This window comes from Scyliorhinus canicula, chromosome 7 (assembly GCF_902713615.1).
Source record: "Scyliorhinus canicula chromosome 7, sScyCan1.1, whole genome shotgun sequence".
In the NCBI taxonomy this organism is placed as follows: Eukaryota; Metazoa; Chordata; class Chondrichthyes; order Carcharhiniformes; family Scyliorhinidae; genus Scyliorhinus; species Scyliorhinus canicula.
Genome location: NC_052152.1, coordinates 140,353,962 through 140,370,987, shown reverse-complemented (window position 1 = coordinate 140,370,987; position 17,026 = coordinate 140,353,962). Strand labels below are relative to the sequence as shown.

General features: G+C 52.4%; 1 protein-coding gene across 2 annotated transcripts in view; it reads left to right on the top strand.

Moving 5' to 3' along the window:
* Positions 1 to 888: 888 nt before the first annotated feature.
* Positions 889 to 17,026, top strand: part of LOC119969410 — a 48,106-nt gene continuing 31,968 nt past the window's right edge. Inside the window, exons 1-2 of one of the 2 annotated variants that reach the window (XR_005461343.1) lie at positions 889 to 1,505; positions 8,654 to 8,854. The gene's annotated coding sequence lies outside the window, so the exon portion shown is untranslated. Of the gene's footprint in view, positions 1,506 to 8,653; positions 8,855 to 17,026 lie in introns of those variants that run through there. The other variant, XM_038803032.1, reaches the window with a different exon arrangement.

The following is a 17,026-nucleotide window of genomic DNA, read 5'->3' as shown; positions in this document are numbered from 1 at the left end:
TGTTTCAATAAATTATTTCCTTCAATATCCACCGCCCACGTCTCTCATTCTCTCTTGCAGAAGGTTTCTGTTTTGAGCCCGTGTTGAATTGGCCTACATAATTTTTTTGTTTACATTTGCTGTTGGGATAAAATCTGATGCTGGGACCATTGGGTCAAAGGTTTTTTTCTGGGGGGGGGGGGGGGAGGTTACGTGGATTTGGGAAACGTGGATGACTTCAGGGTTTTGCTGCAGATCGTGCCAGGAAGCGAATGGTGGCAGCGGTGGGCTAAATGGTTGGGCTGGCCCTCGTACCGGGAACCCAGTATTGGCAAGAAGCAAGGTGTCCAAATAAAATTGAAGTTCCGGCTGCTGTTGCTGTACGCCGAGGTGTACTTCAGAAAGATGGGGATTTTCCGGGGGTCCGACTCAGCTGGGCTGGTGCGGGAGGGGTTAACATAATAGGAAGCTTCGATCCTGATGATCTTCTCGTCGATAATTGTGGCCATCAGGGTGTTTAAATCCAGGCTGGGAGAGAGGGGCAGGTCGTTCGAGAATCCGCAATAATTGTACCTGCTGAGTCCCGAATCTTCCTTCACCTTCTGCATTTGCTCCCCCGACACGTTCAGTTTGCGGCCAGTGATGAATACCTTGACCTTCTGCGGATCGGTACCGGCCAGGTTTAAGGATAGTGCAAAGGCGGCGCCACCCTCACTGTCGCTGGTGTCGCTCATATCTGGCCCAGTGTGAAGTGCGCGGTCTTTGAGCTGTCATTCTGGGCCATCATTCAGTCGCAGGACATCAAACTGGCGCGTCTCTTACGCCACCGATTTGTAATCATGAGATCACACAGGCTTAGGTATCTCTGGGGTGAAATTTGAAGCAAATTAAACGTTTCACCGACGGGAGTGGAGGAAGCAAGGCTGCGGTGCACAGTGTGCATACCCATTTACACCTGGGAAGGCCGTGAGTCCACCCACATGGAACCGTGGCTGTCCCGAGGACAGCCTTGTTCGCTTCTCTTTATTCGTTCACAGGATGTGGGCACTTCAGGCACGACGAGCATTTATTGCCCTTGAGACTGTGGGGTGAGGCTTTCGCTTGAACCTGCTGTGTGGTGTCAGTGCCGTTCGGTAGAAAGCTCCGGGATTTCGACTTAACGAAGATCAAGGAATATATTTTCCAGGCTGGTCTGTGACTGAACGGCAAACTTGCAAGTGGTGATGTTTCCATGTCCTTGCTGCCGTTATCCTACGAGGCGGTCTGTTTAGCTCGATTGGCTCGACGGCTGATGCCGAGCCCGGTTAGCAAAAGGTTTAATCCCCCAATGGGTTCATTGTGTCCATGATGGGGGGGAATGAATATTTAACGTAGTGGATGGGGTTCAAATCAAGTGGCTGCTTTAGCCTGGACGGTGTTCAACTTTTTGGCTGTTAATGGAACTGCACTCATCCAGGCAAGTGCAGAGTATTCTATCACACTCCTGGCCTGTGCCTTGCCGATGTTGAACAGGATGGAGTCAGGAGGTGAGTTATTTGCTGCAAAATTCCCTTTGACCTGCTTTTGTAGCCACAATATTTATATGGCTGGTTCAGAACAGTTCCTGGTCATTACTAACCTCCAGCATGTTGATAGTGGGATGGGTAGTGATAGTAATAACGTTGAATGTCAAGGCAGAGATGACTAGATTCTTCCTTGTTAGGGATGGTCATTGCCTGGTACTGGTGTATGCAAATATTGCTTGGCATTTATCTGCCCAAGCCTGGATGTTGTCCAGGTCTTGTTTGATTAGGACACAGACTACTGCAATATCTGAGGAATTACACATTATTCTGAACATCGTAAAATCATTAGTGAGCTTCCTCATTCTGACATTATGATGGAAGGAATGTCATTGTTGAAGCAGCTAAAGATGGGTGGGCCAAGGAAAGTACTCTGAAGAATTGATCTCCTGGGACTGAGATGATTGACATCATGCAACCACAATCATATTCATTTAGTCTAGGTATGACTCCAACCAATGGAGAATCTTCCCCTTTACTTCAGTTTTTCTTGGATTCATTAATTCATAGAATCATTTGGCCCATCGAGCCTGCACCGGCCGTTAGAATGAGCTCTCTACCCAAGGCCACACCTCCACCCTATCCCCATAACCCAGTAACCCTACCCAACACTAAGGGCAATTTTGGATACTAAGGGCAATTTATCATGGCCAATCCACCTAACCTGCACATCTTTGGACTGTGGGAGGAAACCGGAGCACCCGGAGGAAACCCACACACACAGGGGAAGGATGTGCAGACTCCGCACAGACAGTGACCCAAGCCAGAATCAAACCTGGGACCCTGGAGCCGTGGAGCAGTTGTGCTAGCCACAATGCTACTGTGCTGCCCATCAATGCCACATTTGCTCAATTTTTTTTATTTGTTCATGAGATGTGGGCATGACTGGCTGGGCCAGCATTTATTGTCCATCCCTGAAGTCATTTAAGAGTCAACCACATTGCGGTGGGTCTGGAGTCACATGTAGGCCTGACCAGGTTAGGATGACAGATCTCCTTCTCTAAAGGACATGATTGAACCAGATGGGTTTTTACGGCAATTCACAATGGTTTCATGGTCATCATAGACTTCTAATTCCAGAAGTTTTTATTGAATTCAAATTCCACCATCTGTCGTGGTGGGATTCAAACACAGGTGCCCAGAGCATTACCCTGGGTCTCTGGATTATTAGTCCAGTGAAAATACCACTACACCAGTGCCTCCTTCAACTGTGGTCTGAATGTCAAGACAGACACTGTCACCTCACCTGTTTAGTTCAGCTCTATTTTCCATGTTTGGACCAAGGCTGTAATGAGGTCAGGAGACATGTGGCCCTGGAAGAACTCAAATTGACTATCAGTGAGCAAGCTATTGCTGTGTAAGTGCCGCTTGATAGGGCTAGGGCCAACATGTTCCATAGTTTTGCTGAACTAGTTTTGAGAGTGGTCTGATGGGGCAGTAATTGGCTGGGTTGGATTTATCCTGCTTTCTGTTCAAGGAACTTAGGCATTGCCAGAAAATTGCTAGTGCTCTGGCCGTACTGGAGCAGCTTGGCTAGCAAAGTGGCTAGTTCCAGAGCACAAGTCTTCAGTAATACTGCCAGAATGCTATCAGAGCCGTGGCCTACGAAGAATCCAGTGCCTTCAGCTGCTTCTCGATATTAAGTGGAGTGAATTGAAATGGCTGAAGACTGGCATTGAAAAGTTGGTGAATTCTGGAGAAGATTAAAGTGGATCATTCACTCAGCACTTCTGGCTGATGCTGGTTGCAAATACTTCACCCTTGTCTTTATGGTGTGGAGATGCCGGCGTTGGACTGGGGTGAGCACAGTAAGAAGTCTTACAACACCACGTTAAAGTCCAACAGGTTTGTTTCGCATCACTAGCATTTGGAGCACTGCTCCTTCCTCAGGTGAAAGAAGAGGTGGGTTACAGAAACATATATATAGACAAAGTCAAAGATGCAAGGCGATACTTTGATGGTGAGTCTTTGCCGGTAATTAAGTCTTCACAGATCCAGACGGAGCAACTGGAGAGAGGGATAATCACAGGTTAAAGAGGTGTGAATTGTCTCAAGCCAGGACAGTTGGTAGGATTTTGCAGCCGAGGCCAGATGGTGGGGGGGTGAATGGAATGAGACATGAATCCAAGGTCCCGGTTGAGGCCATACTCATGCATGCAGAACTTGGCTGTAAGTTTCTGCTCGGCGATTCTGCGTTGTCGCGCGTCCTTAAGGCCACCTTGGAGAACGCTGACCTGAAGATCAGAGGCTGAATGCCCTTGACTGCTGAAGTGCTCCCCGACTGGAAGGGATCATTCCTGCCTGGCGATTGTTGCGTGATGTCCATTCATCCACCGTCACAGCGTCTGCATGGTCTCACCAATGTACCATGCTTCGGGATCTTCTTTTCCTGCAGCGTATGAGGTAGACATCTTTGGCTGAGTAGCACGAGTATGTATCACGTACCTGGTGGGTGGTGTTATGTGTAATGGTGGTACCCATGTTGATGATCTGGCACGTCTTGCAGAGATTGCCATGGCAGGGTTGTGTGGTGTTGTGGTCGCTGTTCTGAAGGCTGGGTAGTTTGCTGCAAACAATGGTTTGTTTGCGGTTGCGCGGTTGTTTGAAGGCAAATAGTGGGGGGGTGGGGATGATCTTGGTAAGATGTACATCTTGATCGGTGACGTGTTGAAGGTTGCAAAGAAGATGTCGTAGTTTGTCCTTTCCTCATCCTACTGGATGAGGAAGGATACTCAGTCGGTTGTGTCCCGTGTTTGTCTTCTGAGGAGGCCAGTCCAGTTTTTTGCTGTGGAGCGTTGGAACTGTCAATTGGTGAGTCGCGTGCCATATTCCATTCGTACGAGGGCTGGGTCCACGAGCAGCTGGCGCTATGTGGCACGGCACGGCCACTACATGATGCCGCCATGCGCATGCCCGGCCACGGATCTGGTAATTTTATGTACCATATCGGCAGTTAGAGCGGGTGCTCTACTCTGCCGGAATGCTAGCCCCCAGCTACACGGAGGATCGATGGCCATTTTGCACCGAATGTTTCGGCCGTAAAACATCACCGTTCCCAGGCTGGCATGAGGGCGTAACCTCACAATCGGAGAATCCAGCCCAAGCTACCTCTCCAAGATATTAATTGAGGCAATAGAGAAGTGGGAGAAACATACATGCATTAGGGTTCAGCAGATCAAAAGACCCTTGGGGAAGAGAACAATTGGAGCCTTTCGAACATTTGGTGAAGGAAAGTGAAATTAAAGGGGAGTCCATTTTAGAGGAACAGTCAGGTTAGGAGACAGCGAAAAGAGAATGTTGTTATTTAGTAGATATATATAAATGTCTAGCTTCGAGAACAAATTAAGATGGTTAAAAAAGAAGAGAAGGGAAGGAAATGGTGCATGTTACTCGGGTCATATATGCAGTTGGATTATCCGTTCCTGAGACAAAGTGTTGATGCAGGATTCGTGGACTTCCACAATAGCAAAACTGACACCGCACCTGGACCTATTCCGCTACTGTTAAGGGCTAGCACCAATGCCATGTGGAACACAATCGATTCCAATGAGAAAAGGTGTAGGATTCGCCGATTGCATGATTGACACTGAGAAAGCTGACCAGCTACAGCAGCATGTACACACTGCACTCCCCACAAACACACACACCATCCCATCCAACAACATGGCAGCGAGATGAGCAGCACCATACTTCACTGATATCGAGCTGGAGACCCTCCTGGACGTTGTGCAGGAGAGACAGGCCAACCTGTATCCCAGCCCGAGAAGGAGGCTGCCAGTCGCCGCCATCCCCAGTGACTGGTCAGCGCCACCAGCAAAACCATTCGGACCGGCCTGCAGTGCAGAAGAAACTGCATGACCTCCTCAGGGGTGCCAGGGTGAATAGGCAACACCATGCCCCTAGCACTAACCCCTGTCCAACACCCCCGTAAGCTGATACCCCCACCCGGAGGGCGTCCAAACCCCTATCCTGCACCAAATGCCGACACCCATACTGGCCACCATGGCCCAGTGCCCAGGCCACTGAGGCCACCAGCAACTCACCCCCTGGGCTGCATGTGCCGGACTGTCTAACACTGTCGTTTTCTGTTTCCGCACCTCCCAGGAGAACGGCGCCCATAACCACTGGGAGTAGGAGAAAACTGGAGGGTGACCAGCGGACCTGTGGCCCTTCACCATGGCTGAGCAGAGGGCCCTGGACATGATCGGTAGCCCAGAGGAAAGGGAAGTCGTAGGGGTGGAGGTCGGCTGCGGGCGAGGAAGTGCGACCCCACTTTGTTGCTGTTCCCCATGCCACGTGTGTCAACCCCCCCAACACCACCCCCACACCAACCTCACTCCCACATCAGCCTCCCACCCCCACTGGCCCATGGTCTAATCATGCGCCTTATCTACTGGCTTGCAGGAGCTGCTGGTGTTGGGGCGGGTCCATCTAGTTTCCCCAGTCCCCAGCCAGTGCCACAGCCTGAGCACCCACCATGTGCCGAGCAGTGACAAGAACAGCAGCACAGCCAAAAGCCCTCGATGTGAGACCAAAGACACTCTGGAGCTCAAGTCCGGGGATGACACAGATTTCGCATCACAGCTGTCTCTGCACCCTTCACCATTCCAAAGACACTCACCTCGGTTGGGCACTTCAGTGAAGAGGCTCCTGAGACACTATCTGAATGTGCCACACAGCTGCTCTGGTACATCAGGTGGAGGTAGGAACACCTGAGGGGGCGGGCAGTTGGAGTCGAGGCATTGGGGGGTGAGGGTTTTGGCTATGTATCAGCATGCCCAATGCCTGGGGCATTCTGTACAGTACAGGGCTACCGTCTCACGTGCACTTGGACATTGCAGTGGCGCTCCTGAGTGTGGCCCAGTCACAGCAGGCCAAGCTGGGAATGTCAGCGGCATCGACATGGCACAGACACAAACGGAGGTGGCCCAGTCCCAGAGGGAGATGGCGCAGTCACTGGCTGATGTGTCACAGACCCAGAAGGAGATGGTCCGCTCCCTGTGCTCCATGGCCGTGAGTATGCAGACCCTGGTCAAAACGAGAGTGAACCACCAGAACTGGCAGCGCCAGGTGGCGGAGGGAACCTCAGGGCACAGCTCCGCTCACATCCCGATTTCATGGATAGCCGGGGACCATCGGCACCCCGAGGGAGGAGGAGGTGATGGTGTCCGTGCCGCTGTCTCTCACAGGGGAGGTGGCGGAACACTGGAGCACCTTTGACTCCCCCCCCCCCCCCCCCCCATCCCTGGCGCACCCAATGGGTGGCGGGCAGAACTAGGCAGCACCACACTATCTGGAACACCCGAGCAGCAACCGGGCCCGTGAAGATGCCCGTCAACGGGGACCCAGGCAGCAGGGTGCTTCCACTCCTGTTGTACCTTCTGGGGATCCAGCTAGGCTTAGCATTAGGGCCTGTAAGGCCAGAAGGTTAGGCGCCAGTTAGGTTGGCATGGGTGCAGGGCACAGTTTAGTTATAGGGGCTAGGGCATGTATATATACTTATTTGTGCATATTAAACACCTGTTAACACTGTTACAACCTTTCTCGATGCTCTGTCAGATGGGTGTGAGCGGTCAGCTGGTCTGGGCTGGTCTGGCCAGAGCGGGGGCGTGGGCGGGTTGGGGGGGGGTGCAGGATTGAGAGGGGGATGGGCAGATGCTGTGTGTGGGCTGGGCTGGTCAAAGAGGGGGCACCGGTGGGGATGGGCAGACATTGTGGGTGGGCTGGGCTCCCCCACCCCTGACCGTCCCCACCGCCGCCACCCCAGGGATCCGATGGGGTAGCGTGATTGAATGGCCAGGTCGCATGCAGGGATTATCCTGGTGGATGGTGGAAAGTGCTACCATGGCAAGAGTCAGATGTTTATGAGCAGTGCGGAGCACCAGAGCTCATTGCAAGTGGGTTGTCATCATCCTCCATCTCATGGACCAGACCCGTTGTTACAGCCAACCCTGGGCCCACACACCTGTCGTGCGGCAGGTGTATATCACAGAGGAGGTGGCGGGCAGGATGGTGGCTGGGGGTGGGGGAAGGGATTGTGGGATGGGGTATCTGTGCCTCAGGCCATTCCCCACTACCCCAGTTGGTAAACCTGGGGGCGATCAAAGCGCCCGTGCATGTTGGCCCTGCCTGCCTGGGCCCCATGTCCTGTCCATTCTCGCCCTCCCCTACATCTTGCTTGTCAGGTGCGGCCTCGCGTTCCTCCACCTCCTTCACCACATAGCTCCTCTACTGCATGATGTTGTGAAAGAGGCCGTAGGCTGCCACAAAGCAGGCAACCCTCTCAGCATCTTTTTAGAGGGCTCCTCACAAATGCCCCAAAGGCACCTGAACATCATCTTCAGGATGCCAAAGCACCGCTCAATTACCCCCCTGGTTGCTGCATTGGTGCTGTTTTAGCGGGTCTCCGCGACGGTCTGTGACCACTGGTTAGGCGTCATCAACCATGACCGCAGGAGATAATCCCTGTCACCCAGGAGCAAATCCCCCAGCCGGGTGGGGGGGGGGGGGGGGGGGGGCCAGGGGGGATCTCGAACATGTCAAGAATCGTCGAGTGTCAGGATGAAGTGTCGTGCATACTGCCCAGGTATCGGGCGCAAAAGTACATGATGCGCATCGGATGGTCACATAACAGCTGCATGTTCATCGAGTGGAATGACTTTTGGTTTGAGTAGTGCACACTGTCATTTGCTGGTGCTCGTAGAGGGGCATGCATCCCGTCGATCACCCCCTGGACCAAGGGCATGTTGGCGATGGTGGTGAACTCCACTGGCTGGGCAACCTGGTGTGGTCGGTCCACATTGACATGGATATATTATGCCGACCAGGTACATAGAGCCTCCGTAACAGCATGGATGCAGCTGTGGCACTGAGCTCTGTGACAGATGCCAGACAGTTCCCCACCCGGCGCCTGGAAGGAGCTTGGGGTGCAAAAGATCTGGTGACAGCCATTCCCGCCAGCCCAGCCAGGCCCCCCCCCACGCCAGCCAGCCTGGCCAGTGTCCGGCCAGTGCCCGGCCCGGAAGCCCACGGTCGCACCTCTCCGTGACCAGTTTTTATGGCATGACATGCAAATCAAATATCATCTCTTTACCTTTTCAATGTTATTTTAGGCAAGCAGCCCATAATCTGAGAGGAATGTGACAAGTGACTGCCTATTATATGGAAAATGCTCTTTAAATTGTGGCGAGAGAGAGGCAACAGAGGCCTTTGGAGGAAGGAAAGGAGATGAGCTGCTCCATTAGGATCCTTATGAATTTTTGGATCTCTCCTTTCTCCTCTTACTGTACTTTGCAGAAACTGTTCGTCAATTAAATGGCAAAACTCTCAGCTCACGTTTGCTGAACATGATGTGTACTGTGCTCCTTGGTAACCAATTGCAAATGCACTACTTTGTCTAGATGGGGCTGAGAATGTAGAACCAGGTTGCAGTGCATTGCCCACCAGCCCTCCAATTCATACACCTCTGTTCGTCTCATTCTTTCAAATACCTGTCCAGAGAAATTCACCCCAGGGGAATTAGTGTGACACAAAGAATACACTGGAAGAAACAGGGAGCAGGAGCAAGTAGGCTCTGTTGGGATTGGGATGTGAAGAGGAAGGCATTGCTGATGCAGATGTATGGGAGTCATTGCCACTCAGCTCGACAACTTGGGGTCCCTCTGGCACAGCAGCTTCCTAGAATCCTAAATCTTTAATGCACAAGAGGAATCATCACACCACCTACCATTATCTCCCACTCAGGGAACACTTAATCATAGAATCATAGAATTTACAGTGCGGAAGGAGGCCATTCGGCCCATCGAGTCTGCACCGGCCCTTGGAAAGAGCACTCCACTTAAGCCCACACCCCCACCCTGTCGCCATAACCCAGTAACTCCACCTAACCTTTTTGGACACTAAGGGCAATTTTATCATGGCCAATCCACCTAACCTGCACAACTTTGGACTGTGGGAGGAAACTGGAGCACCCGGTGGAAAGCCACGCAGACACAGGGAGAATGTGCAGACAGTGACCCAAGCCAGGAATCGAACCTGGGACTCTGGCGCTGTGAAGCAACTGTTAAACTGTGCTACCCCTAATGAAGGGAACCGGGGGGGGGGGGTTGCCGATCAGCGGAAATCAAGAATTTGAGCTAGGGAGGATGGATGCGAGGTTCCTAGGATGGGAGGAGAGGGGAATCAGGGAGATGAAGAATTTGTTTCTGAGAGGTCGGTTTGCGAGGTTGGAGGACCTGAATGAGAAGTTTAGGCTGGCACAGTGTGGTGAATTATAAACCTAGTAATTCACACTGTGTTCTATTATACGTATTGTGTCCTTGTGGGCTCTGTATACGAGCTGTTGCACGGCTCTGCCCATAGGGGGAGATGAGTTTGTACTGGGCTCCACCCTTGGCTCCGCCCATGGCTCCGCCCATGGCTCCGCCCATGGCTCCTCCCCTCCCACTAACCGGAAGTATAAAGCTCTGAAGTCGTGAACCTGCTGCCAGTTTATCTCGTCGCAGGCAGGCTCTGTTGTAAGATTATTAAAACCACTGTTCACTTCCAATCACGTGTTTTGGGAATTGATGGTCACATCAATTTAATAATCTTAGGAAACTTGAAGAAAATTACTATGGAATCAGCCCTCAAACCTGACCGACTAGAACTCGACCCGCAGGATGCAGAGGCGAAAGAAATCTTTCTACACTGGTTCAGATGTTTCATGGCCTACCTGGCTGAATCAAGCACTTCAGAAACTACAGAGGAGCAGAAACTCAGCCTACTGCATGCAAGGGTGAGCCACCGTATCTCTACTCAACAGTACTACCTCGTATACGGAGGCCCTGGCCATGCTCGATCGAATGTACGTGAGGCCCATCAACAAAGTCTACTCGCGCCACATTTTTACGACCCGCCGCCGGCGCCCCGCGGAGTCGCTGGACGAATTCCTGCGTGATTTAAAAGCTTTAGCTCGGGACTGCAATTACCAAACTGTATCAGCCGCCCATCATATGGAGCTCGCTGTCTGAGATGTATACGTAGCAGGGCTCAGGTCCAACTATGTGCGCCAGTGGTTGCTCGAAAAAGGGGCTCAGTACTTGGAGAACACTGTAGAGTTAGCTACAACTATGGAGGTCTCGTTCCGCAGCCTCACCTCGTTCCCCGCGGACCAAGTGACCCCATCATGGGCCCCTGACCAGCAACTGCCCCAGGCCTGCGCCACGCGGCCACCCACCCACTACGCAGCTCCAGTGTGCCATTTTTTTGGGTAGCCCCAACACCCACGGCAGCACTGCCTGGCCCGCAACGCGACCTGCAGCAGCTGCGGTCGCAAAGGACACTGTGCCCGGGTCTGCCTGGCAAAGAAAACCCCCACTCCAACTCTCCCGCAGCCCAGAGGACTCGCTTCTCAAACTCGCAGGCCTGCAGGCCCAGAGATGCTGCAGCCTGTATGCCGACTCCGCCCCCACCCGACATGTGCGACTCATGGGGCGGCCATCTTGGCAATCCTCCTCCATGTGGCTGGCCATGTGCGACTCATGGGGGTGGCCATCTTGGGCTCCATCCTCTTCAACCTCTAATACTCACCTTGAAGACTACGACCTCAGCAGACAGTCATCACGGGGCCTCTCCAGCACAGCTGATCGAGCCGCCGACTACCCGCAACTCAGCGCGGTCACGTTGGACTAGTCGCGTCCGAAACACCTCCGCAACTCGATGGTGACCGTTAAAATCAACGGGTACAGGACACCATGCCTCTTTGACTCCGGGAGCACTGAGAGCTTCGTACACCCAGATCTGGTAAGACGCTGTTCGCTCCCTATCTTCCCTGCACGGCAAACTATCTCCCTCGCTTCGGGCTCACACTCTGTTCACCTCCAAGGGCGCACCGTCGCGACCCTAACGATTCAGGGCACTAGCTACTCGAACTTCCAGCTATACGTACTCCCCGAACTCTGCGCCCCACTCTTACTGGGACTCGACTTCCAGTGCAACCTTAAAAGCCTCACACTCAGCTTCGGCGGGCCCCTGCCCCCACTCACTATCTGCAGTATAGCGACACTAAAAATCGACCCCCCCTCCACTCTTTGCCAATCTCACTCCAGACTGCAAACCCGTAGCCACTCGCAGCAGGCGATATAGCCTGCAGGACAGGGTGTTTATCAGAACCGAGGTTCATAGGCTTCTACGTGAGGGGATCATAGAGGCCAGTAATAGCCCCTGGAGAGCTCAGGTGGTGGCCGTCAAGACCGGGGAAAAATTCCAAATGGTAGTGGACTATAGCCAGACCATTAATCGGTTCACACTCCTCCATGCTTACCTCTTCCCCAGGATTGCAGACATGGTGAATCTGATTGCCCATTATCGCATCTTCACCACGGTGGATCTGAAGTCTGCATACCACCAGCTCCCAATCCACCCGGAGGACCGCCACTACACGGCGTTCGAGGCCGACGGCCGCCTCTTCCACTTCCTCCGGGTTCCCTTTGGCGTCACAAATGGGGTCTCGGTGTTCCAACGAGCAATGGACCGAATGGTGGACCAGTACGGGCTGCGGGCCACATTTCCATACTTGGACAACGTCACTATCTGCAGCCATGATCAGCAGGACCACGACGCTAACCTCCATCGATTTCTCCAGACTAACCAGAAACTCAACCTCACGTAGAACAAGGTGAAATGCGTTTTCCGCACGACCAGGCTAGCCATCCAAGGCTATGTCATGGAAAACGGAGTCCTGGGCCCTGACCCGGACCGTATGCGCCCCCTCTTAGAACTCCCTCTCCCTCACTGTCCCAGGGCCCTCAAAAGGTGCCTGGGGTTTTTCTCTTATTATGCCCAGTGGGTCCCTCAGTATGCGGACAAAGCCCGCCCACTATTTAAGGCCACACTATTTCCTCTATCAGATGAGGCTCGCCAGGCCTTCACCTGCATCAAGGAGGACATCGCCAAAGCGGCCATGCGGGCGGTGGATGAATCCGTCCCTTTTCAGGTAGAGAGCGATGCCTCAGAGGTCACTCTCGCAGCCACTCTAAATCAGGCAGGAAGACCAGTCGCCTTTTTCTCCCGAACCCTCTCCGCTTCGGAACTTCGACACTCCTCAGTTGAAAAGGAAGCACAAGGCATCGTGGAAGCTATACAACACTGGAGGCACTACCTCGCAGGTAGGAGGTTCACCCTCATCACAGCCAAAGATCGGTTGCCTTCATGTTTGACAACTCACAAAGGGGCAAAATTAAAAATGATAAAATCCTGTGGTGGAGGATCGAACTCTCCACCTACAAGTACGATATTATGTATCGACCGGGGAAGCTCAACGAGCCTCCAGATGCCCTGTCCCGCGGCACGTGCGCCAGCGTGCAAGACAACCGCCTGCAAGCTATCCACAATGACCTCTGCCACCCGGGGGTCACCCGGCTCGCCCACTACATCAAAGCCCAAAATCTGCCTTTCTCCACCGAGGAGGTAAAAACCATCACCAGGGATTGCCCGATCTGCGCGGAGTGCAAACCGCACTTCTATAGACCAGACAGGGCCCATCTGGTAAAGGCATCCCGACCCTTTGAATGCCTGAGCATCGACCTCAAAGGGCCACTCCCCTTGACCAATCGGAATGTGTACTTCCTGAACGTCATCGACGAGTTCTCCCGCTTCCCCTTTGCTATCCCGTGCCCCGATATGACCTCCCACACAGTCATCAGAGCCCTGCACAGTATCATCACCCTGTTCGGGTTCCCCAGCTACGTACACAGTGACAGGGGTTCGTCCTTTATGAGCGACGAGCTGCGTCAGTACCTGCTCGACAAGGGCATCGCCTCGAGCAGGAGTACCAGCTACAACCCCAGGGGGAACGGGCAGATTGAGAGGGAGAACACGACGATCTGGAAGATCGTCCTACTGACCATCCAGTCCAGGAATCTCCCGACCTCCCACTGGCAGGAGGTCCTCCCCGCACGCTCCATGCTATTAGGTCCCTCCTATGCACAGCCACCAACCAGACCCCGCACGAACGGCTATTTGTTTTTTCTAGGGGCACTACCACGGGGGTTTCGCTCCCAGCATGGTTGAAGACACCAGGCCTGGTTCTCCTCTGGAAGCACGTCCAGGCACACAAAACTGACCCACTCGTAGAAAGAGTGCTCCTACTCCACTCAAACCCCCAATACGCTTTCATCGAATACCCTGACGGCCGTCAGGACACTGTTTCCCTCCAGGACCTGGCGCCTGCAGGATCCAAGTCCACCACCACTACCGCCGAGGTACCCATCACACTACACCCCACCCAACCCTCCACGCCCTGCGCCCCCGCACCTACAGGCTCACTGCCCGTGCTCCGCGACCTCGCGCCTATAGGTTTCCAGCGCTCCCCGTCGCCAGTCGAACCAGTCGGGTACGAAGCTCGGACCGAATCACCCCCAGAGTCCACTATTGTACACTCACCGACCGCCCCCACCCAGCCACCCGAAGAGGCTGCAACCCCGGTGCTCTGCCGATCCCAAAGGACGACTCGACCGAAGGACCGGCTCAATTTGTAGACCCATCACCCCCGCCGGACTTGATTTTTTACAGGGGGTGAATGTGGTGAATTATAAACCTAGTAATTCACACTGTGTTCTATTATATGTATTGTGTCCTTGTGGGCTCTGTATACGAGCCGTTGCGCGGCTCTGCCCATAGGGGGAGATGAGGAGTTTGTACTGGGCTCCACCCTTGGCTCTGCCCATGGCTCCGCCCATGGCTCCTCCCACTAACCGGAAGTATAAAGCTCTGAAGTTGTGAGCCTGCTGCCAGTTCATCTTGTCGCAGGCAGGCTCTGTTGTAAGATTATTAAAACCACTGTTCACTTCCAATCACGTGTCTTGTGAATCGATGGTCACATCACACAGGTGGAGAGTTTCCAGTACATGCAGGTGTGTTCCTGACCTTCCCAATAGCGCCTGCCCCCTCATTGCTGGAGGAGGTGCTCTTGGCGAGGGGGGGGGGAGGGGGGCTGGAGAGGGGCTTCAACTTGGTGAATTATAGGAAGATTTTGAAGGATGGTAAGGTGTCCATGGAGGGGGTAAGACTGAGTGGGAGGCGAAGCTTGAGGCTGCCTTGGAGGAGGGAGGTTGAATTCCTCAACTTTGTATGCGAGGCAGGGGCTGATATAGCTGTAGGTGGTGTCAGGGCGTACCTGACAATGCCAAGGATGAGCCGGCTGTTTGAGGGGGTAGAGGACATCTGTCAGTGGTGTGGGAGGGATCTTGTGAATCATGCGCATATGTTTTGGTCCTGCCCGAAGCTGGGAAGGTTTTGGAAGGCAGCTTTCAGCACCATTTTGGGGGTTTTGCCCATAGATGTGGAGCCCGGTCCCCTGAAAGCCATATTCAAAGTGTTGGAGAGGCTGGAGTTGCAGACGGGTGCAGGGCTGATGTCTTAGCCTTCACCTCGCTGATTGTTCTTGAGGTGGAGGTCAGCTTCTCCTCCCTGTGCCATGGCGTGGAGGGCAGGGGGGACCTGCTGGAGTTCTTAGCCCTGGAGAAGGTGAAATGTGCTCTATTGGGGGTGAGGGCGGTGGTGAGTAATGGCTTCCACAAAAGCTGGGGTTTGTTTCTGCATTTTGGAGAGTTGGTTACCGTTGACTGCTGGGGGAGGGGTGGGGGTAGGGAAGGAGTGGGTGGCACTGGAGGTCTAACGTAGTGGGTGAGTTTGTTATTGTAAAATGTAAAAAATTGAAAATTTGGAATAAAAGTACCTTTAAAAGAATAATAATTTCTGAGCAATTGATAAGGTGAGACTTTAGCAGGTTCAGTCTGATGATACAGCCATCCTCCATGATTTCCCTTCTACAACAAGTAAGAACCAATGCCACATGATTGAAAATATATTGACGAATACATCACAAACACGTTGATTACAATTTACTGTCTACTATCTATGGATCTCTTTGTAGGATCTTCACCTCTTGAACCCCAAGTTGATGTTAAATAAATAATGCTCAAGTTTGCTCTTGACAATGGATTCCTTTATTTTACACCAAGTGGTCGATCAAGTTTAAGGTCACAATGACAGACATGGATAGTGAGCAAGAAAACAATACCCTCAGGTATTGAATAGATCTTTGACTTACAACTGGGATACTTTTCTGTGACCAGCTCCTCACTGCTTAGCTTAGACAGCATTAACCCCACAAAAGTCACTTCCTAACATCCCGGCATTGCCACTGATATAACAACCCTCCAAGTCGTCACAGATTTCAACAAGCCACAAGATGTCAGCAAATAAACACAGCTCACTGCAACTAAGTGGGAGGATGAACTTTATTGTTTGGGATTAGACAATAGATGGCACAGTTCAAAAGTGGCGCGAAATGAACCGTTCTGATTTAACAAAAGGAAACAAAGACCGTACAATGCATTCAATGGTTTCCTTTTGCACCGAACGCAATGGTAGCTGACGCTTCCAGGTGGAAATGAATGTAAAATTGTTCTGCGGTAGCGCACCTAGAGCCAAATTACTTCAGTCTGCTTTCATCCCGTCTTGGACAAGTTTCACGTTATAGGGTGAAATTTTTCCTGGCTTCCCACCTCCGTTGCAGGAATCAGCCTTGCCTGTCACTCACGCTCTGATTTGGGAAAGTTGATGTTACTTGGGGAATAGCTGCACAGGCTGCCGGGCAGGGGGTGATGGCAGACGTTGACGAGAGCACTCTTCGAGTCACAGCGGGTTCCAGGTATGGGGAAAAGGCACGGCGTCCAGAAACTGCGTTCTTTGTTCTTGTTGTCCTCTGTTAGGGGATTGGAGGCGGTGGTATACTTGTAAACAATTGGAAGCATTCTGGGGTGGAAGAAATCGTCATCCTTATCCTGTACCTCCACCAATATCCCTATACTATAGTGGTAAGCCTCGATGGTGATGATGACATCGTCGGTAATAGTGGCGGCAAGAGTGTTTAAATCCAGGTTTGGAGGGAGACGAAGTTCGTTAGAAAACCCGCAGTAGTTGTACCTGCTGATACCCAGCTCTCCCTGCTTAAACTTCCGCACATGTTGACCGCTGATCTCCAATTTCCTGCCGGTTATGGTCACTTTCACACTCCGTGGGTCAATGCCTGCCACGTTTAAGGACAGCGAGAACTTTTCATTTTTCTTAGGGTCCTGAGCCGAAGCGGATTCCTGTCCCTGGCCACGTTCTAGACTTTTCGATGATGCCATAACTATAGTTCCTAACTTTTTGAAAAGGGTGGGTACATCAGGACAAGGGCTGAGTGCATTTCCTGACGGTACAGATTTGGGTAAGCGTGAGATCACATCTGTTTGTGTTAGACCTCTATGATGAAACTGACTCACATAATACATTTAAATCAGTAAGTCAACTTCATTGATCGAGATATATAGGATAAGGAGGCAAGTATAACATTGAAAAGGCATGCTAAAGGCACAAAGTGTACTGAACCTGCCCTGCAGGTGGATGGCATCCTGGGAAAGTTTGAGTCATAGAGTCATATATTAACACAGAATCAC